Below are 23,182 nucleotides of genomic sequence, written 5' to 3' on the forward strand. Positions count from 1 at the left end.
GTTCAAAAAGACATGAACCCGCCTAACTGCCCCGAAGTCCGGCCTATTGAAAGATACTGGGCTATAATGAAGCGGCACCTACAAAAAAATGTCAAAGCTGCAACGTCAGTCAATGACTTCAAGAAAAAGTGGAATAGGGCATCAGAAAAAGTGACAGACTTCGTCGTCCAAAATCTGATGAAGAATATAAAAAAGAAAGTCAGATTGCAAGCAAAATAAGTAGTTAACAGTGAATTCCTAAAAATAGTTTATTAAGAGGATGTTAAAGTTTGGTTTATTTTATGTTTTATTTTTATATATTACTCAGAATTAAAAAAATGCACCTTTCCAGTTGTCCACTATCATTCTGGCACGGTCCTTAGTAATTGACTGGTTGACTTCCTAGGAGCCGCTTTGAGTGAATATTATCCTTCCGCCAATTTGTTAGGGACCTGCAAAATGTTAATAATTTAGTAACATTTATAGATTTCACCAGCTTCTTGTTCAAAAAATAACCTTAAACATAACTAATAATGTGATTTAATGTTTCTTTTACCTCTAATTATCCTTGAAAGTCTTCAAATATTCAAACAATTCATGATATTTTAGTTGTAAACGTGTCCTTGGTCACATGTCGCAGATCACAAATTTGGCACTAAAACTCTTGTTGCATGATCTGTTTCTGTTTGTTGATACTGTAATGTCTTGTACTTCTGTTTTGATAATGTTAAAGGTTCTAATTAATGTCGTTTCAGTATTATAATTAATTATCTGCATTCAATTTAGTTTCTCAACTCGAGGCCGATGGCGCTGATTCCAATAGTATGTTGTCACTGTCAGTGTCATTTGTAAAGTATGGGTTCGTTCAAAAATAACTTCGAAGCAAGCATATTTTATCGCAATGATATATTAATTTATTATTTTTTCGCAACTATATTAAAAAACGTCGTTTACAACTAGTGTGAAATAGAATGTCTTTTTACCACTAGTACCGAGGTATCTTGCCACGAGCTGAAAGAGACATTCTTTTCACACTAGTTGTAAAATGTACTATTTTATTTCAGATGTCAAATAACAAGAGGCAATTTATTGTGGTGGAATTTCTGGTGTTATCTTATGAAGGTATTGACAAGTTTATTGTCGTACCAGACCTGTGGCTTATAATACGGAGGCCGGTAAACCAGAGCACCTTTGTATCATATCCTGATAATGAAGATCATGAAGTAGTTAAAGATCGTGTTAAGAGACGAGAAGAATATAATGACCAGTGGAGGTTTTATACAGCAAAAATTAAACATATTTCTGGTGAGTATTTAACGGTTATGGTTAAAAAAAATAGTTATGGTTTAGATTATAGAAAATAGTAATATATTTTTATTTTTTTAGAGACATACGAAGGTGCAGAAAATTGGATTGCAAGAAATAATTGTATAGAAAAAGAAGAAGTTATTACAAGAAGAAATTACCGATTTAAAGCTAAGAAAAGAGTAAGGTTTAACCCTTATAACTTTAAAGCACCATCTACTGACCACCTGTACTACCAAAGGGAGGAAACTCATGATCTAGTTTCTAAATTCAAAGATATGGCAGTAACTTACCTAGAATATCAAAAAACTACGACGTAGTACTGAGAGATGGCGCCCCAGTAACTGCGTTACTGCCCCTCACTAGTTATGACAAGTAATTAACTTTTTTTATAGCCGTCCATAAAAACCCGGCATTATAATTTTAGGTTAAGTTGTAAATAAATAAGTTTTACTGTAATATACACTAATATATAAATTATTAGGTACTATCACGTAGTATTATTTCCTACTGATCTCACTCTGAGTCACGGTTACTTTATGCCTACTGAAGTTTATGATATTTTTCCCTTATTCCGTCAGCGATAACGAAATATTTAAAATATGGCCATATATTATTTATTGTGGTCTCAATCCTTATAAGGTAAAAGTATCCATTATGAGACACTTTCCGCATTTATGATACATACCGGAAAAATACTAATTTATTAAAATAACACGATATTAAACTCTTCATAGAATCAGCACAATATTTCATTAATTTTGAAAGTAATTAATACGTTTTGCTGTTAATTTTTAAAATCAACTTAATATTTAAAAAATGTTGAACCTACTCTAAAATCTGTCACGAAATCGGCTTTTTTACCATTACACATACAGTAGTACACACTTGATAAGGCGCGTTGTGAATCTTCGTTCGCGCAGAAAGAAAATACGGCTCCGAAAATTAACGAAAGAAAACTTAAAACTTACAATCAACCGTAAGATCACAGCGCAAGGTCTATAGTACACTACAGGTGTTAGTTCCGTCTCACTCGCACGAGCCACGTCTCTCTGCAATTACACTTCTAGCCAATTTTACTAGCTAGTGGCCTAGTAAAATTGGCATTATATTTTAATTATATTTTTTTATTATATTTTTGATGCAATTACTGTCGTATTACAAAAAACATAGTTTTACCGCTTACTAGGTACCTTAAATTAATGTAGGAATTGTATTGTATTGTAGGTAAAAAAATAATTGTTCATTTCGGACCACAAAAAAAAACCATAGTTTTGTTAGGTAATATATATAGTATTAGGAGTACAATATAATTATAAAGTTAACAATCAAATGAATTTAATTAAAACAATTTTCAAGTTATATTTAATGTACGATATTTAATAAACAAAGCACATATTTGTCATAATGCAGTGTATAATAAAAAAAAACTTAATCTAAAGGGCGCACTCCTGCTATCTGAATATCGACCTGACCATCGCTGCTATCACCATCACTATCATCACTCGAACTATCCGATGACGATGACGTATCTTCGTTGGGGTTTATTATAAATTGGTCCAATCTTTCGTCGATGGCCTCCTCCAATGTCAGAAATTCGTCTTCGCATTTGATGGCATGATCTACAACTGTTTGCCACTCGTCTGGCCCAATGGATGCAAATTTTTCTGACAAAAGACGCTGCACTTCGGTCAAATTCATGACGACATTGAATTTGCTTACGTGACCTTTCACCTGCGACCAAATGTTCTCTATTGGGTTGAAGTCCGGATGGTAGGGAGGGAGTCTTAACACTGTATGGCCATGAGCTTCCATTATGGTGTCAAGCGAGTACTTTACGTACGACTGTTTATGGCGTAAGATTATATCATACAATTCCGGTTTAAATGCCTTGATATCAAAAGGTATATTTTTCTCTTTCAACCAATCCTGCATCACCTTTTTCTCGAGTTTTTGACCGGTGCCCTGTCCTCTAATGTGCTGTGGTATGGCGCATTATCAATGACGAATACAGAATTTGGTTGCAGATTGGGAATCAATTTTTCTTGCAACCATCTCTCGTAATTCTCTTTGTTCATTTCGCTGTGATAGTCGCCTGTGTTCTGAGCCGATTTATATATGAGCAAGGCATTAGGAATAAATCCACTAGCACCCCCAGCGTGAACTACAATCAACCTCGCGCCTTTCGAAATAGGTTTTTTTACACCTTTGCCTTGTACGTCAGACCACGCTTGTTCTTTGGTGTGGGTCGAATGAACATAAGTCTCATCGCCATATACAATAGGCCTTCCTTCGAACCGGTACTTTTTTATTTTTCTCAAATATTGTATTCTTAACAGTCTTACTTCGTCTTTTTCCGCCAGCAACTTACGGTTGGTTTGAGTTTTCCTAAACTTAAATCCTAATTCTTTTACAATTCGGCGCAGAGTTTCTCTGCTCCCTCCGAAGTCAATGTCTCTTTTTAATTTCTCCAATAACGCTCTATTGTGACCACTTGTTTTTCTTGTATATGAAAATCATAAATTTTCCTGCGTATCGCTTGATATGAAAAATCATCTAAATCCATCCGATATTTTTTTTTCAATTTACCCTTTTTTGGTGTTCTAAAGGAAGGGCCTGCAGTGTTTGGACACATAGGTTGCTACTTCTCTTTCAGAATTCTTGTTGTCGTCCTTTTTGAAATTTGTGTCGCTTCAGCCGTTCGGTCAATAATTTTCGAAAATCGATCCTTTGTAAATGTTGTGTTCTTAGACTCCTGAGCTTCTTTCTTCATAAATTCGTGTACATTAGAAATAATTTCCCTAGCTTGTCTTTTAAGTGGTCGTCCTCTTTTTAAAGAACTCATTTTATATCACAAAAAACACTTTTATTGCCACGATGTGTACAGTTGCTTGCTCACGCGCGCACTCGATCAGGAATATGGCGGCTGACTAACATGCGATGCGGTGCGCGCCAACATGGCGACGGCTAGTGACCAATAGCAAACCCGGAAAAAGACGCGCGCTGCGTGGAGCGTGATGATTGGCCAACACCATTTCGCGCGCTTATAAAACTCATCTTCTGCGCAGGTACATCGACGCGCCTTATCAAGTGTGTACTACTGTACCTCTAAATTCCTTGAAATGACCAACGGCCGGTCTGATGTCATTCCTTGTTCTTTGTTATCGACAGGACGTGAGTAAATTAGGTCGATAAGCTACTGACAGTAGGTAGCCATTAAAAAATGTCGCCATAACATTAATTATTTCGCGAAAACATTATTAAGAGGATAAAGGCCGCTTCGTTTATTAAAATACATATTGTGGTTTCGTGATATAGCCGTAAGAATTTGTTTGCGTACTTCCAGGGTTATTTCAGGCACTCTGGGTTTTTCCCACTAGATAACTCGGCTGTTTTCATGACTTCATCCCACGCCCTGTTCGAACACGCGATGATACTTCTCACAAAGAAATAACGTAAGTATAAATTGTAGGTAAAGTAATTTGCGCAGTTGCTAAAATAACAAAATTGTTTGCAAAGATGTCGATAACCCAGACAACCTTCAGCCGTATCTAGACACGCAGATTACTAAGGTGACCTAGCAGTCAGGTTCATTTAAATAACTGCGGCTGCCCAATTTCAAAACGCAGTAAGTGACAAACAAAATTTGTTGAATGAAATCAGTCAAATCGGGCTCATACGACTTCATCAGTACAAAAAATACAAAAAAAATTTTTTTGAAAACATTTGTCTCTTACTGTGCTTTGAAATTGAGCAGCCAATTTGTGCGTTTCTGTATGCATACATTTATTTTATCGATTGGGACCGAATGTTATTTCTAGATGCAAGTTAATTAAGTTACGGCTAGGAAAAGTCGATATAATATCGGTAAAATATATGAAGAAGAAATAAAGCCGGTAAATTTTCCGCTGATATTTTATTGGGACAATTGTTTATTGTTGAGCAGTAAATGTATAACACCTGAAATTTTTTAGTATAAACATTTTAACTTCAAAACAATAAAGAATATTTTTTTTTCTTATGGTTCTTTTATTAGTTACAAGGACAGGAGAGTATATATAAATATATATAAAATATACTATGCAAAAGTACAGTAAAAACAATTTTTTTACTTAGCGGCTGTCTAATTACCGACGGATGGTAAAAGTTAATATTTACCCTCCGTCGGTAATTAGACAGTTGGTAAGTAACATTTTTTTTAATTATATTTTGGTATATTTACCACAAATAAACTAGTTTCCTTACAAGAAAGAAAAACTTTTTAAAAAATATATTTTTTTACGCCTTAAGCATCAATCATTGCCCATCACTATAGCAATTCCACTATATAAGGTGAAAAGCAACGTTTGTTGCTTTAGTTACGCTTCGACCACGGTCAAAGCAACATCTCCCAGTTAATATTCACATTAAAATTAGAATCAAAGGTAATTATTGTGCAGACTTAGAGTTTAATTTTCAGGTTTTGCCTCATAAATACATATGAAATGAAATGATAGATATAGATATAAAATGAGCAACAATTTACTAAATAAATTGTCACTTTTTTTCAGATGGAGACTCGTTGGGCGCGAATGAAGCGTAGGAGTAACCGGTCAAAGCCAATGACTGAAAAAAAAACGGTGAGTGTTTAGCTCTATCACTTAAAGAAAAAGACGTAAGATTTAAACTAGCATTTACTTTTTTTCTGTGTGTGTTTATAATTTCATTAGATTTTTTCTAAAATAATTATTTTTTAATTTCAGTTAAGGACCCGAAGCTGCGGTTGAAAGTGGTATTAGACCCAAGCTCTACCAAACAGTTATTGGAAATTCTGACCGGAAATGTCAAGCCTACAATCACAAAGCCAGTCCAGAAGGATGAAGATGCTAACGAGATTGTTTGTAGGTACAGGTGAATTTCATTTTATTAATAAGTGTTTCATGAAAATAAATGCTAATTTGATTTAAATTTGGTCGGATGGCTAAGCGGTAGGATGCTTGCCTAAGAGCTAAGGAGGCGTAAGTTCAAATCCTGGTCTGAGCTGAAAATATATTTTCCATTGATTTTTAATAAAAATATAATTTTCAATTTACAGATAGCCAACGCGGAGCCACAACAAATCCATCCAGAACACACATCGCGGAGAATATAGAACTGACTCGGCAGCTGAGGGTTGTCTTAGACCGGATATCACCCAAAAGATTAGCGCAATTGAGATCTGGGCAGCCGAAGGCAAAGCGCTCAAAGTCGACGAACACTACAACAAAGAGAGTCAACTTGATGCCTGACAGCGCTGATGACGATGTCTCAATTGCGGAAATGATTGATAATAACGGCGACGTGGTAGGTACCTACTTAAATGACAACGGCCTTACAAGTGCAGGTCCTGAGTCACAACAGTGCGGTCATGAGTGGCAAAACTTGAGTCGTGCTGCAGTGTCTGCTGACCTGTTTTGTGTAAGGCGACCTTCAGCGCCGGGCCATAGTTCAGCCAATACCGCGGATGGATTTGATGGCAGCTCCGAGGTTCATCAACAAAGTCATCATCACCGAAAACTGTCCCCTATCCTCGCCTAGTAAGTCGTCAAATGTCTGGACCATCTAATATCCAAGCAGTTCATCATATGACGGCACCATCTTCTGAAAGAAACGATCTTGATCATCATCAGAGACAATCAGTCCCTCATGTTGCCTCATCATTTCCTCTAGTAGGCAGCCCTCGGCCTTCATTAACGGTCCATCATCAACCATCTCACTGGATGAGTGCACCATCTCATCAAATACACCATCCCAGGCCTAATAATCCAGTCCATCATCAACCATCTCATCGGATGAGTGCACCATCTCATCAAATAGATGGTATTGGGCCTACTTATTCATCTCACCAGTCGGTGGATCAAATAGCCTCTTCGTCCCTCCAAATACCGCATCCCGGGCCAATAAATACCATGCAAACTTCCACCGAAAATTGGTTTGAACGAGATCTAGTGAGTAGGTTTTTTTTTAATACGTCATAAATTAAAAAAAAAATTTTTATCAAACCCTTACGTGTGGGGTATCTATGGATAGATCTTCAAAAATGATATTTAGGTTCCTAATATCATTTTTTTCTAAACTGAATAATTTGTGCGAGAGACACTTCCAAAGTGGTAAAATGTGTGTCCAAAGTGGTAAAATGTTGAACAAGATCTAGCAAGTAGATTTTTTTTAATACGTCTCAAATGGTACGGAACCCTTCATGCACGAGTCCGACTCGCACTTGGCCGCTTTTTTACTGTAGTATACGTTTCCCGCGCGAATATAATACACTTGTTTCGTGTAACATTTAAATAAATTAATGGACTGCAGAGTAAGTTTTAGAATAATTATTTTAGAATAAGTAAACTGTCGCCATATAGGGACCGTGCCTCTAGACTTTCACGCTAACTGGTGACAACAATTTAAACCTTTTGGGCAAAAATTTTGATCTTTAACATGTGTTTTATTTCATTTTAATTTTAATTTTAATAAATAAATGGATTTTTAGCAGTATCTTTAATAATGAAGTTTTGTTATTTCTTAAAGTATCTAATTACACTAGGTCGGAAGTGTAAAATACATTAACAAATTAAATTTTATTGTTTTTCTGTGACTGGTTGGGGCGCGCGGTAAATAAATAACTCTGACAGGGGCGCGAGTTGAGTTGGATATAACCTAGTGGTGATGTTTTCTGGAGTAAGAAAATGTTTTTCTTCCACTAAATTCGATAAAGACCCGAACTTAATTTTTTTTCACATTGTGCATTTATTTCTACTTTAAATATGATCAGTTGTTGTCTGTAAAAAAATCCATTTAATTATTTTTTTCCATTTTTCATTATTATTTCATTAACAACTGACGGTATTTTTGCCCAAATGTTGCAAAAATTCAACACCAGAGCGCGTGGTTTTCGACAGTAGTGCTGCCTCCTATAGTTCCTGCACGGTCCCTATAGCGTCTAAAAATAGTCTTTTTTTTTTCAGATGGAAAAAACGAGCAAAAAAAAACGTTTTTTGTGGTTAAGTTTAACGATATGCCTTTTGAGGACGTGGACAATTATGTCTGCGTGCCGAGAAAGTGGATTAAACTGAGGAAATTGGGCAAAAATCGGGTGATTATTATTTACCCGATTGACGAAGATCGTCAAATAACGGCAGGTCGTGTTGAGCTATGGGAAAAGCCAAAAAATGGATGGAGGCTGTGGGCAGCCGAAATAATATTTAAATCAAGTAGGTAGAAAAAAATAACGGCGCGAGATTTAAATTTTTGGTGGTAAATTAATAGGAAAATTTTGTATGTTTTAGGATCTTTTGAGAGTGCCGACCAGTTCACGTTCACGATGAACAATTATAAAGAGCTGAAGGAAGTTAAAGCGTAATAGGTAAGAAAATGAAATTATAATTGTTTTAAACTAGTCAGGATTATAATATTGCTATCACAAGTTACTACGGGCGTCATATTTATTTATATCAATATTGTAATAAAAATTTATTATAAATATTAGAAATATTGATAATATTTAACGGGATGGTGTGTAAATTTATGACTAATGAGTATGTAAAACCAAGTACAGAAAATTACGATTATAAACAATGATTCTTGTGGTTAAATTTAATGATGTACTGTGAATAATAACACGTCAGAGCCCTCACTATCAGTGTTGCCAATGTGTGGAAAATTTCCCCAAATGTGGGATCGTTTTGTGCGTGAACTTAGGCAAACAATTTAGAATACATTCATTTTCACCTTTGCCTAAGTTCACACTCCTTCTCACTCCCAGTTTGGCCAACACATTTTTCCCCCTTAACTACGGAAATATACAGAGTAGACGCGTATGATAAATTCCTTTACCAAATATTAATGCGGGCGATTGTACCGACAATCAGCGCCATCTGTAGCACTCAGAACGTATATAGTTCGAACGACGAAGGACAACACTACAGTTTGTTGGCTGCTGCTGGACTGACTGGTCGGCTTCTGAAGTATAATTTATTAAAATCAGTGAATATTTTTATAAAATTAAAGGTACGTTGAAGTGCTTTCAGTTAGCTTTTGTGATTTTTATTTGAATTTTTGGTAAAATTATTATTTGTTTAATAGATAGCTCTGACTTTATTTTGTGTTATGTGCTACTTATTTTAATTAAATAATTAAACTTTTTACTAATTTAAATGGCTGTAAGGAGTCTAGTTTATGAATTAAGGCGGTAAAGTAAATACTTTTAATTCTGTTCTATGGGCAACTTTATATCGAAGTTATGCTTAAAAATTTAAAATAGTTTTTGGGGTAAAGGCATAGGGTCAAAAAACAGTAAATTTTTGTATAATTATTAAACACACATTTTAAAACTCCATCCACTTATAATTAGTAGATTTCATAGAAATCTAACTATTGCATTTGTCTTCATGACGCAACTTTCCAAAAATTTTGTCATATTTGACTAAACTCGACAAGCTGAGTCAGAAAATATATAGGGTTCAAAAGTTTATATATGTATGTATATATATGTAGTTATTGAAAAACGCCTTAGATGGTACGGACATATACAAAGACGACCCGAAGACCATATCGTCAAAACAGCCTTAAACTTGCCGACGACGAAGCGTGGAAGCGGAAGGCCCCCCGCCACTTGGTTGACGACGGTCCAAAAAGACCTTATAGTACAAAAAATCGACAAGAACCTAACCAGGAATCGTGCCACCTGGAGGCTTAGGACAAGGAAGGCCGACCCCAAATAGGGATAAAGGTCCAGGATGATGATGATGATGATGATGATGTATGTATATATATATATATATATATACGATATAACGCGGCTTGTCACGACGATGTCGTCCACAATTCTTTATGGATCTTAATAAAACTCAACATACTTATTCTGTGGACGATTACGAAGGTCAAGTTCAAATTTGAGCTCAATCGGTCGGTTAGTTTAGAAATTACTGCATTTTAAAATTTTGAAAATTCAAAATTATCATTATTTCTGTTCTTTTTCTTCAACTAACTTTTGAACGTGTCAATATAATCAAATTCTGTAAAATGCATCCGAAAGCTGAGAAAAGAGCTTCAATTTACATATTCACGTATATTTTTTGAGCCAGAAATGTCCATCGTAGAATCAGTTTAATGAAATTTTACTCTTGCAGTCGTTTTGACTCGCAGTCATCTGGTTTGGTTGTTATCCGATAGTACATAGATATAAACGTTCAACTATTTTTTTTTCAAGTGGAATATATAACATAAGAAATCTACTTCCATTTCGGCTGCCGAATGGCTTTATTTTTTTTTTACATTGATTTAAAGTGCTAGTGTCCAGTTTTTCAATTTTTTATTAATTAATTATAAACAAATCTGTGGGTTTTGTCACCTAAAATGCATATTACCATATTTTATAAATAATATTCTTTCGATTAAAACAAAAAAAATTCTGGCTAAAATTAATTAATTAGTCGGGTAAGAGTAAAGTAAGTTGACTATTTTTAATCTTTCCAGATGCCACAAAACAAAAGATCGTATGAAGGATCAGCAGACGAGCCTAATTCCAAACGCCAACGCCCTTTACCGGTTCAGGCTCACTATGATATTCTCAGACTTTGTGAACAAATGCTGGAGAAAATAGAGAACGTCATATACTGGGCCGAACTGGCGAAGGACGTGGTGGACGAGATATTGAGCTCGTCTGCTGAGTGCCGTCAAATAGTGGTCGAGATGATAGAGAGAAACGCCTCCGAAGATACGGAAAATGTCGAATAATGGTAATGACAGTGACAGTTAGGGCCAGTTTTTCAATCCAGGATAAAATTTTATCTGCATTGTGAATTTATCTATATATTATATATATATAGATAATTCAAAATATAGTTTTTAATCGAGGTTTAAATTTTAGCCTGGATTGAAAAACTGGCCCTTAATATTTTAGTTACGAGTATCGGTAATCGGTATATAAAAGTATAGATATTTATGAGTCTACTGTATAGGTTATGTCTCCTAGGGTACAGTCTTAAGTAAAAATGTTACATCACTTAACTACAAGCTCGTATAGTTTTATGTTAAGGCTATAACCTTTCACTTTTTGCCAATATTGTACCCCAACAACCTCAATGGAATTTACAAAAAAAAAAATTGAGTATTTATTAGAGCGGCTTTAAGGGGGGGTTAAGTTATAGCATCTTATCTCCTTATCGTAAGGGTGTTCCTTTTCTACGAGATTCGAATATAAGCAAGGAAGGAACGGAGAGAAATCGTAGTCAGTCGTCGAGTAATCCAGCAACAAGAAGCCTCAAGAAAACCAAGAAGAAGCGAACCGGAAGCGGTTCAATAGCGCAGTAGGGATTGTAGGAGTAAGTACCTATTTTTATACCTTGTATCGCGAAAGTAATAAAAGTGAGTTCGTGCGTATCAGTAGTTTATTTTAGCTATCTCTTCTCGCGCATCGTATTCGTTCCTCTTCACGCGGCGACGTAGAGGGCCGTGGTCACGGTTTTGGCAGTAGGAGTGGTGGCGACAGCCCGGTGCCTTCTCCGTGAGCTATCGTCGGCAGATATAGCGCCGCGGGCTGCTATATTTTCCTGGTCTGGGCTGCTATATTAACTTAACTATGCTATAACTTTAATAAAAATCTATTTTCTTCACTTTTTTTTTTTAATTGATTCATTATATATTTGCGAACACAAGGAATACAAAATTGAAGCGTCAAGTCGTTTTGTTTAATTACAATGAATTTATTTCGGTTGGTCTCTCGAGAGATTTTGCTGTCTTTTAGCTGTCTTGTATCATATTTTTTTTCTAAATACAGCTGGAAATAGCTTAAACTATGCATACTATATTATAATACCGAATGTCGGTAATGTAGTTATGATATTATTGCATGCCTTAAGCGCCAGCGTAGTTTTTTTTTTCAATCCACGCGGAAAAATTCAAATCAACTCGAGTTAAATGATACTTTTTTTGTTTTTTTTTTGCAATATATAAGCAAATATTCAACGCAAATTTTAGTACTTACGTAAGAATTTTGTCTTAAAAATGTGGGTGAATAAAATTAATAACAAAATTCTATTGTTTTTTATTTGGAAATCATTTTAAATTTTTAAAACTTGCAAATATTGTAGACAAATTTTGTTCTTGTAAAAGCAAAGGATTGCTTAAATTTATTTTCTTTTTAATTAATAACTTCACGCATTTTTTTTCAATTCGAAAATGTATTATAAGTCTATCTAAAAATCAAAAATATTAAAAGGACTTTTTTTTGTGTTATCAAAAACCTTTGTTTAAATAATATACGAATAACACGAACGCTTAAGGCATGCTCATTTGATTTTACCAAACTTTTTTATATAAACAGGGTGGAGAAATAATCTCAAGTGATTGAATCTGAGGCCTTAATTTTACACAATTAAAATAATTCGTTAAATTTTTTTGATATTCTTTTAATTTTGTCATTGAAATTTATACTGTTATGTGACGTATCGTTTACTATCGTATATGTATATATTAATGTTGATGAATTATAATAACTTTTTATTTGTTCTGTATTTTAAACTACCTACTCATTAAGTGAAATGTAAATTTGTTTATGTCTTTAACCAGAACTTAAATACGTTATTTATGGGTGTGTAATGCTTAATATAATTTATTTTATTAATGTGCACCGTTCACTATCAGAGGGACGATTCCCTAATCAAGTACATGGTGAAGGAAGACATCCTTATCCGTACGAAGACGTCGTACTACAAGCAGTCTTGGGTCTTCTTCCAAGTGTTTTTGTACGTGCAATTGAATCAAGCACAGGTGTATCTAAGAGTTCCGCCCACCGAATCTTCAAAAAGAACGAATTCCACCCGTATCATGTACAGCGAGTACAATCATTACTGCCACGGGATTATGCTCCTAGAGTTGCGTTTTGCCAAACGATGCTAGAAAGGCACAGAGAAGACCCTCTATTCTTAGTGAAGATTTTATGGACCGATGAGTCAACATTTAAAAAAGATGGTTACATGAATTTGCACAATTTGCACGAGTGGCATGTAGAAAATCCAAATCTGATGAGGCAAGATAAGTCACAGTATCGATTTAAAGTAAACATGTGGACCGGGATACTAAATGGCAAGATAATTGGACCTTTTGAGCTGATGCCAGAGATTTTGAATGGCGAAGTTTATTTGGATTTTCTTCAGAATACTTTACCAGATCTGTTAGAAGACGTGCCACTGAACATTTACAGGGAAATGTGGTCTTATCAAAATGGCTGCCCAGCGCATTATGCCCGTTTGGTAAGAGAACATCTTGATGAAGAATACCCGCTCAGGTGGATAGGGCGCGCTGGGACAGTTTTGTGGCCACCCCGTTCGCCTGATTTAAATCCCCTGGATTTTTTTTACTGGGGAGCGGTCAAAGAGAAAGTTTACACAAAAACAATAGAGAATTTAGCCGAGCTGCGTGAAAGAATAACGGAAGCGGTTGAATTTGTAAGTAGGGGAAGATTTGCCCGGAAAATAACCAGATCTTTTTTAAGAAGATGTCGTGCGTGCATTGCCGTCGAAGAGAAGCAGTTTGAACATTTACTATTGTAAAAAAATTTAAACCTGACATTTTGTTTTAACTCATTTTTCTAAGATGGGAAAACTGATCCTGACTTAAAGTAAAAACATTGAGTCATTATCATAACGTACTGACTTGTTTGTGTGAGCGTCTGCGGTTACACAACAGAATAATAACACTGCTGTCTCACTCGCACTCGTCGGTTATTTTATCTATCCGTTTCATCTTTGATAAGGGTGGCGTCGCTCTCTGTCTCGCCCACACTTCGTAAAATGACTTTCTCCGTGTCTCTCGACCTTGAAACGAAGTTTAGCAAAGCTTTAAGTAAGCCAAAATCATTTTAAGGTAGATTGAAAATTATGGTCAAAACTGGAGTTCTTTACAAAAAAAAAACTTGACCAATTATTGAAAACGTATTCTAGCAAGTGTTATACCATTTTTGAATCCTTATTAAACGCGCCAATTTTTAACGTTACTTGCCAAACTAGCGTAGTACATTTTTTTTCAGTACAGTCAGTTAAAGTTAGGCCAAACAGTAAATTTGAATAATTTGATTTCGTAAAAGTTTAATTTCCTTCCAAGTAGGAGGAGTTGGTTTTCAGTTTTAGGCAAACATCTACAGAAGCATTATTCAAGATTACATTAATAATAATAAAAATTACAAATTATGGAATTTTTTATTAATAACAGTTAAGAGACCATTACAGGGTGTGAATTTTCTAGTAAATTTTTAAAGTGAACTTAATTTTTGAAGAACATGAGATTGTTTTTTTTTTGTTTTTTTCTGATAACTGTTATAACTTGGCCTATCATCCATTCACGGTTCGATCTGTTCGATTTCTGGGACACCCTGTATGAATCACACTTTCTGAATAATCCCTCAGATAATTCTCTGGAAGCTGGGTGTTTAGTCCCGGCCCGGCCCGGTTAGTCTGCAGGATTCAACAGAAACTCTGCCAGTTCCATGCACCGCAAGATCACAACATTGACGGTGTGTTTAATTGTGTACCTATTTAATATGTCATAATTTTAATAATATTATTTTTATGGTTTATGGTTATCCTTTGTAGCTGGATTCTCTAGAACTGCTTGTGTAACAAAATGGGTCAATTTGCAGGGCACTGCCAGTGTTACTGCACCTTTGCAAGTTATAGGTGCCACTCAACTGTCTGCATTAATGGTATGCTTATAATTATATAACTAATATGTAAATTACATCAAAAATAAATGAATATATAAAACAACAACTTACATGAAAAAATTAAGTACCAAAAAGTATTCGTAAATTTATATCCAATTTTATTTGTAACTTTTACTTTATACTTTCACGTATTTATGCCATTTATGGATATTACGATAAAGATACAAGACCGGTCTGGCCAAATGGGGAGTGAACCTGTCTATGAAACCGATGGTCCTGGGTTCGAATTCTGGTAAGGGCATTTATTTGTGCTAAAATCACAGATATATCCTGAGTTACCGAGTGAGTGAGTGTGAGTGAGTTCTTGGCTTACCGTGGGGCTCAGTCAACTTGTGTAAGAATTTCCCTATAATATTTATCTTATACCTTTAAACGAGCAATTCTTGTATATATATACAGGCTGTCCCAAAAAGGACACGCCATAGCGACACTGGAGGTAGACCAGCCTGAGATGGTTCCAACCAACCTAACATGACCCTAGTAAAAGTTGCACCGTTTTCAAGTTATTGGCAATTTAACGTTTTTCGTGAATTTTGACCGTTTTCAGCATTGTTAGGCTCAGTGTGCACTTATAAAGCCCTTAAAATAAGTTTTTTTTATGTGTACGACACCATGAATAGTTAATTAGGATAATAAAAGAGATATTTCATCGATAACCTACGTGAAATGTAAAAAAACAAGAGCTTGATCTAAAGTTTTATTCGCAGCGAAACATCAATTTCAACTTTGAACACCTGCCGTGAAAAAAAAAACTACTTAAAAGGTAACAAAAAAATAACGCTATAATATTAAGCATATTATGCAGATTCTAAAATGGTATAAAACATGCACATTTCTGCCATAAAATAATGAGTTATTATCATCTTTCGAATGCCTCATAATTCTCATAAAGCTAAGTTATAAATAAATAAATAAATATTATAGGACATTATTACACAAATTGACTAAGTCCCACAGTAAGCTCAATAAGGCTTTAAGTTGGCCTAGGGAATCTGCAATCCTTTTTGGATATGTTTCGAGCTGCCTCCAATGACGCGTACCTAATTCATCTTGGATTCTTATTGGCTTTGAGTGCAAGTTCTCAAATGGTTAAGAGAGTGAGACAACATGAAATGCACTCGCTCTATCTTGCTCTTTTTATCTCAACTTTGTCACACGGTCAACTGCTACCTGGGATTATCCTACGAATTATCTCTTTAAAAACAGAAGGAGGAGGGATAGCCACTAGTCATCCTTATCTCTAGTAAGTATTTAGGAATCCTAATCCTGATTAGTTCGTTACCGTGTGTTTCGTGCAATTGTTGTGTTATCTTTGCTGCTGTGTATTCATGGTCCTAATCAAATCTACTTGGCTTTCATCTGGACTCTGATTTCTTTTTGACTTGGTATGTTTGTGGGACTGAAACGACAACTTGGCACCGCTCACGGACACTGATTATTGCTTTTTGGAACCTCTCCATCACAATGGCAGATCACAACTACACCGATCGTGAGTACAGTGACATGCACATGATCTATGGAGAAACTAGGCGTGTCTCTAACAGAGGAATTGTCTCATACAACGCCAGATCGGCTGCAAGACTGTACAATCAAAGGTATGCCAATCGTCATGCCACGAATCATGAAATCATTTTAAGAGTTGTGAATGCATATCGAAATGGCAGAAGGCCAGGACAGGCTTACGCTGAAGGAAGGCCCCGGACTATTGACGACGACGTGGTTTTAAATATGGTACAAAGAGAGCCAGAAATTTCTCTAAGAAATATTGAACGTCGTATCGGCGTAAATAAATCCTCAGCACAGAGAATTTTAAAACGTCATAAATATCATGCGTATCATGTTCAACGCCTGCAAACACTTCTTCCGACAGATTACGCACCCCGCGTTGAATTTTGCCGACAAATTCTTCAAAAACTGGAAGAAAATGAAAACTTTTTTAATGAAGTGATGTGGAGCGACGAATCCACGTGTAGAAGAGATGGGTATCTCAATCTCCACAATATTCATAGCTGGCAAATTGAAAACCCACACGAAGGGAGAGAAGACCGGTCCCAACATCAATTTAAAATTAATTTGTGGACGGCAATATTTAATGGCCAAATAATAGGACCGGTCGAGTTGCCAGCTATTTTAAATGGGAGAAATTACCTGCAGTTCTTGCAAAACGATCTGCCAGTTTTACTTGAAGACACACCGGCCGCACTGAGACAGAGGATGTGGTACCAGCAAGATGGCTGCCCAGCACATTTCGCTCGCGATGTTCGCGACCATCTCTCGCAGACATTCCCAAGAAGATGGATCGGCCGATTAGGACCAGTATTATGGCCACCGCGTTCGCCGGACCTAAATCCATTGGATTTTTTTTATTGGGGATGCTTAAAAGACAAGGTCTACTCCGAGCCAATAAGGTCCCAAGACGAACTACGGCGACGTGTATTTCAGGCAGCACGAGACATATCCGAAATTAACTTAAGGAAATTAACAAGAAATTTCAGAAGACGCTGCCAAGCGTGCATACGAGTCGTTGGAAAACAATTTGAGCACCTGTTGTAAAAAATAAAAAAATCAATGAAACTTCAACCTGTATTACATTTTTTTCGGACCTTTCTTACTTCATGATATCCTTACTTAGTAGCAATGATATCATAACAGCTTACGCATTCCGGAATGCTTGGAACGCTTGCGGAATGAAAAGCTTACACTTCTGTCTTCAAAGAGATAAGCCCTACGATAATTCCAGGTAGCAGTTGACCGTGTGACAAAGTTGAGATAAAAAGAGCGAGTGCATCTCATGTTGTCTCACTCTTTTACCATTTGAGAACTTGCACTCAAAGCCAATAAGAATCCAAGATGAATTACGCGTCATTGGATTGCAGATTCCCTAGTCCAACTTAGCTTTATGAGGCATTCGAAAGATGATAATAACTCATTATTTTATGGCAGAAAGGTGCATGTTTTATACCATTTTAGAATCTGCATAAAATGCTTAATATTATACCGTTATTTTTTTGTTACCTTTTAAGTAGTTTTTTTTCACGGCAGGTGGTCAAAGTTGAAATTGATGTTTCGCTGCGAATAAAACTTTAGATCAAGCCCTTGTTTTTTTACATTTCACGTAGGTTATCGATGAAATATCTCTTGTATTATCCTAATTAACTATTCATGGTGCCGTACACATGAAACAAACTTATTTTAAGGGCTTTATAAGTGCACACTGAGCCTTTTACTAGGGTCATGTTAGGTTGGTTGGAACCCTCTCAGGCTGGTCTACCTCATATGTGTATATATGTATATATATTATATGTATATATATTTCTGTGATCTCGGAAACGGCTCTAAAGATTTCGCTGAAATATGGTATATGGGGGTTTTTGGGGGGTATACAATCGATCTAGATTAGTCTTATGTTTGGGAAAACGCGTGTTTTCGAGTTTTCATGCGTTTTTCTTTCGAAGCAGAATATGGTCGCTAATTTCGTTTTGCCGGCCACTGTCCGTTTGGTCCAGCGGGTTAAGACGCAGACTGCTAAACGAATGTTACGGGTTCGAATCTCGCCCGGTGACTAACTTTTGTTTTTTTTTTATATGTTCAAGTTTATACATAATTTTTTAATTTTTATTGTTTTAGACAAGTTTAATTTAGTAAAAAAATGTAGTTAAGATTATCACCTATACACCACCATATTACAATAAATAGTTATAACCGAGCAAAGCTCGGTCGCCCAGGTACTTATTTATTATGTCCAATAAAATTTAACACTCAATTGATATAAGCCTAAATTATGCTTATCAAAACGTTATTATTAATTTATTTACTAAATGGCAACTTTGCACTTCCAAGCCTATTTCGTACAGAGTAGTAATTAAAAATATGTAACTCTCACAGGCGGATTCTCCGGTAGCTGGTTGCTCTACAGACCCAGCCAGGCTGCAGGGTTAAGCAGAAACTCTGCCAGTTGCTGCTACTGAACCAGCTACAATGATAGTATGTTTAATTCTATTGTATACCTAATACTAATAAACAGCACTGGTAACATAACTGATCAATCAAGGGCTTCGCCGCAAGGGGGTTGAGTTACCTGAAAATGAAATTGGCGCTAGGCCAAACATGTACACTGGGCCAGCAAATTTAATGCCGTTTATTACATAAGTCACGCTAAAATAATACAGCATAGCTCAGCATTCGTAGAATTCGAGTCCTATCAGATCGCCCAATTTCGATGAGTTGAGCACCATACAGATCAAACACTCCAGTTGGCTCCAGCTTGTCTTTAGGGTATGTTTGACGCGGCGCTACCGCCACTGTGTGGAAAAAAAGTTAAGATTTTGATATAATATTAAGTACATCCTAAATATTACTGTGTAGGTGTATGTTAAATGTTGCACTAATTATATCTGTTTATGTTATCTTTTTCGAATTCAAATTTGAACAAAAGCAAAAAATGGAAAGGAAATGGTATTTTAAAACGTCTGAATAGAAACAAACGTAGCGAACTATCCGAGACTGAAAGAAAAAATTACAGAAATAAAGTACACGGAATAAAACGATTAAAGAAGAAAATTGAAGGAAAAACTAAAATGAACCACATTGAAAAAATATGCAATGATGAATCTGTCAGACGACTATTTAATTTAAATTTAAGCCACTCATTTGCTCTATTGCTCAAGAGCCAACTTATTAATTGTCAAAGACAGGCAAGGCAAGGCAGGCGGTATAATTTACACCAAAAAATAATGGCTTTAACCTTATACAAAAAATCTCCATCTTGTTATCGTCTGCCTACACGAATTTTTTCATTGCCATGTCCGTCCACATGAAATAAATTGTGAAATAAGGTCCCCATGAAGCCGGGAATTAACCAACAGGTCTTTCCTGGAATAAGATCAATGGCCGAAACATTCGTAAACGATGACAAAATTTGTACTCTGGTATTTGACGAAATGGCGATTAGAAAACATGTAAATTACAACACGCAATTAGACTGTGTTGATGGCTTTCAGGATCATGGAACCAACCACGGAAGAAACGACATAATTGCTTGCAACACTTTAGTATTCATGGTATATGGACTAAGAAAATCATGGAATAAACCTGTGGCTTTTTATTTTTCGGGTAAATCGGCGACTGTCTGCAACCGAGAGTGTCTGCAACTCTCGGTATTAATTCAAGAGGTAGGTTTTCACCAGACGATAATTAATACATACGATATAAACATGCACTTACTTTCGGCAGCACGACAACGACCTTGCAGTTGGTGTGAACTCAACACAAAATATCTACACAATTACATTCACTCGTATGTTGTATTTTTAATACACTGGTTGTACACGTCATAGGCAGGTTTCAGCTTAAAAACATGTTTCGGCCGAAGGTTGATTGATAGTGAAATTTCCGTCGGGCACTATTTTTAGTGTATTAAAGCTTGGTTGATTGTGATCTCTTAAAATTAAAACTCGGAATACATGCTCAGTTTCGAAAAAAAAAACATGTTTTAGTCGGATAGTAATATTTAATTAGACACTGATATATTTTAGGTACTTACCGAATACTTTCGGAGTGGACTAAATGTCGTAGCAACCATCTGCGATATGAGCTTCGTAAATTTAAAGGCGTTGCGTTCTCTTGATTCAACTGACAACTGACTGACTTGGTTCAGAGTCACCATATTTCACACACGATGGCCGAGAAATAATCACAATAGTGGACCCGCCTCATCTTCTAAAATGTCTAAGAAATATGTTCATGGCGCATGAACATATTTCTACCATCATTCATCATTGAAATTCCCGTAGATGTTCTAGCCGATGGAAACGTCACAACAGGTGTTTACAAAGTATTTAATTGCACATAGTCGTAAAATATTATTGATTGATTTATTTCAAAATAGATTGTGGAACATGTACAAATATTTGTACGCAGTATCTTAGGGGGCTGTTGACCGAGCAATAAATTCCGTTTCAGTTTGAGCAAAAATCCTTTTATAATTATGTCTCTTCGTATATTCTCCTCTGAAAGTTCCATAAGACCCTCTCGTTCGGTCATTTCTCCCACTTCCCACGTCTCATCCAGTAGATACTATATTCATAAATTGCATAATTCGACTTAGATTCATAACATTTATCACTCCTCCTTATGACATCAGGAATGCGTGGTTAAAATTGAATGCCACCATAGCACAGTAAAACAAATAATCGTTAGTACTTATAAATAAGTAATCACTCAACCATTCCAATAGTTTCAAATAGAACATTGATTGTCCAATGCCCAACGATTGTAAATGTAAATATATAGGAACGGAAGGAACATCTATCTACATTTTGCTTACATTGTCATGTCCTGTGAAAAAGCCCGTGAGGCATACTCGAAAAATAAATGTTTAATTTTTAAATTTTTAAACTTCATAATGTGTATAAGTGATAAAAGGTAATAATGATACTGTATTGATATTGCTTTATTGTTTCAGATGGCACAATTAACATTGCTGGGCAGAAAGTATATTTTTTTACCCATCTTCTGAAATGTTTGAGAAACAATTTTCTCAATAAAAACATTATTTAGGAAAGAAAGAGGGTCTCATGGAAAGATATTCAATTTATATACGACATAGACAATAGATGGGGACACACAAGGGTCTTACCCAAATCAACTGCACATCACGTTGACTCAGACAAAATAAAAAAAAATTAAGGTCGGCGTAGCGGCGCTAGTTTTCAGTTCTCAAACGGCGGCTACGGTAAACTATACAGCAGCGCTTAGTAAGTTCCTATATTTGAATTTAACTATTTACCTGTTTCATGTGTCATATATTGCCATAAAATTACGAAAACCTTATAAGTATGTATAGGTGGCGCTGCAACAGTAATAAAAACTACGATAGAATAAAGACTCTTTTTGCGTCTGGACACTAAGAACCATTTACGAGTATAATTTGCGGTATATTATTTTATTAAGGGGCTAATGTAATCACACTTACTAATAATTTACTACTGTCCTTTGACTTTCAGATAAGCTTCACACTGGTTCAGACTCAAGTGACACCATGGAAACTACAGCGGAAATCATCGAATTTTTCGACACCCTATTCGACAGTGTCAACGGCTTCTTGGCGCCACCACCACAAAAGGGAAACTGAGAAAAGCAGTTAAAAAAAAAACTCAGCACACTCGTTTCTGGTTAGAAGCCATTGATTTCGAAAAATCCATTATGAAGATACAAGTAGCAAATTGGCTGTAGCAAGGAAAGCTTTCGAAGCAGAAATTCGAAATCCAGCCGTTCTTTTTTTCGACAAATTTTCATGTGTGTGTTAACGATCCCGTTCGTAGACTTGTTTTCATCATTTGCAAGCCTGAATGTAATTTACTTAATTATGACTCTATATCTGTCTAAATATTATCTTAATATAAGCATCTGAAGACGTTCTAAAGGCACGTTGTTTGTTATGCGATCGGAACACGTTTCAAAGTGCATGCAGTGATAACCCCTGATATTTATTAGTAGATTAATTAGAATACCTAGATATATAAGTACCTCAACTGCAGGAGATACTCGACTAATGTCTTCCGAGGCAGTTTTCTTCTGGCTAGCTAAGAAAACTCTAAATACAATGACGTGGCCGAAGAAGTATGCAGTAGTTATGCTCACAGGAGTAATTCCACCGGGCAAAAATCCTTACAAGTGTGTGCCAAAAACCTGGTTGGTGTTCCAAATTTCCGATGAAGTGGTACTGCCCTACCCCACGGCAGAGCAGCTGCCGCTTTCAATGGACCTTATCATGAATTATGCTCCGCCGATTCTGAGTTGGCCGAGTCACGCGTCTACTTTTGTTTGTGAACTAGGTGAGTATTATTGTTTGATAAAATGTTATCTACTATGTCAGCAAACGTGATTTGTGCGTATTTTGTTTTAGATACTTACGACCAAGGCTTGTTCCTCATCACACAGATGGATGACAATATGCTTGAAGAATATGCTATTATGGTGTGCCGAGAAATTAGTCGTGAAGTCAGAGACAGGCTGGGTTGTAAGCGTCTATTCTTCGTAAGGTGTGGGAATGGTTTCTGACTTTTGATTGATTAAAACACAAAAGGATCACAATCATCTTCATTTATAGACATATTGGATACAAACTAATCATAAGGGTATGACTAGTTGCTACGTGAGTGT

At 35.9% G+C, this 23,182-nt stretch overlaps 2 long non-coding RNA genes across 3 annotated transcripts; one reads left to right on the forward strand and one right to left on the reverse strand.

Moving 5' to 3' along the window:
* Nucleotides 1-230: 230 nt before the first annotated feature.
* LOC133524907 (uncharacterized) lies at nucleotides 231-1,035 on the reverse strand. The gene is made up of 2 exons (XR_009800480.1): nucleotides 536-1,035; nucleotides 231-431 (listed from the first exon to the last, which is right to left on the reverse strand). It is a non-coding gene; the product is annotated as an uncharacterized LOC133524907 (long non-coding RNA).
* A 17,504-nt stretch (nucleotides 1,036-18,539) lies between these two features.
* On the forward strand, nucleotides 18,540-22,442 carry LOC133524865 (uncharacterized). Of its 2 annotated transcripts, XR_009800464.1 has the most exons (4): nucleotides 18,540-19,003; nucleotides 20,020-20,190; nucleotides 21,483-21,774; nucleotides 22,024-22,442. It is a non-coding gene; the product is annotated as an uncharacterized LOC133524865 (long non-coding RNA). The 2 variants fall into 2 exon arrangements; XR_009800465.1 differs by lacking the exon at nucleotides 22,024-22,442 and having other exon boundaries at nucleotides 21,483-22,005.
* The last annotated feature ends 740 nt before the right edge of the window (nucleotides 22,443-23,182 follow it).

This window comes from Cydia pomonella, chromosome 14 (assembly GCF_033807575.1).
Source record: "Cydia pomonella isolate Wapato2018A chromosome 14, ilCydPomo1, whole genome shotgun sequence".
In the NCBI taxonomy this organism is placed as follows: domain Eukaryota; kingdom Metazoa; phylum Arthropoda; class Insecta; order Lepidoptera; family Tortricidae; genus Cydia; species Cydia pomonella.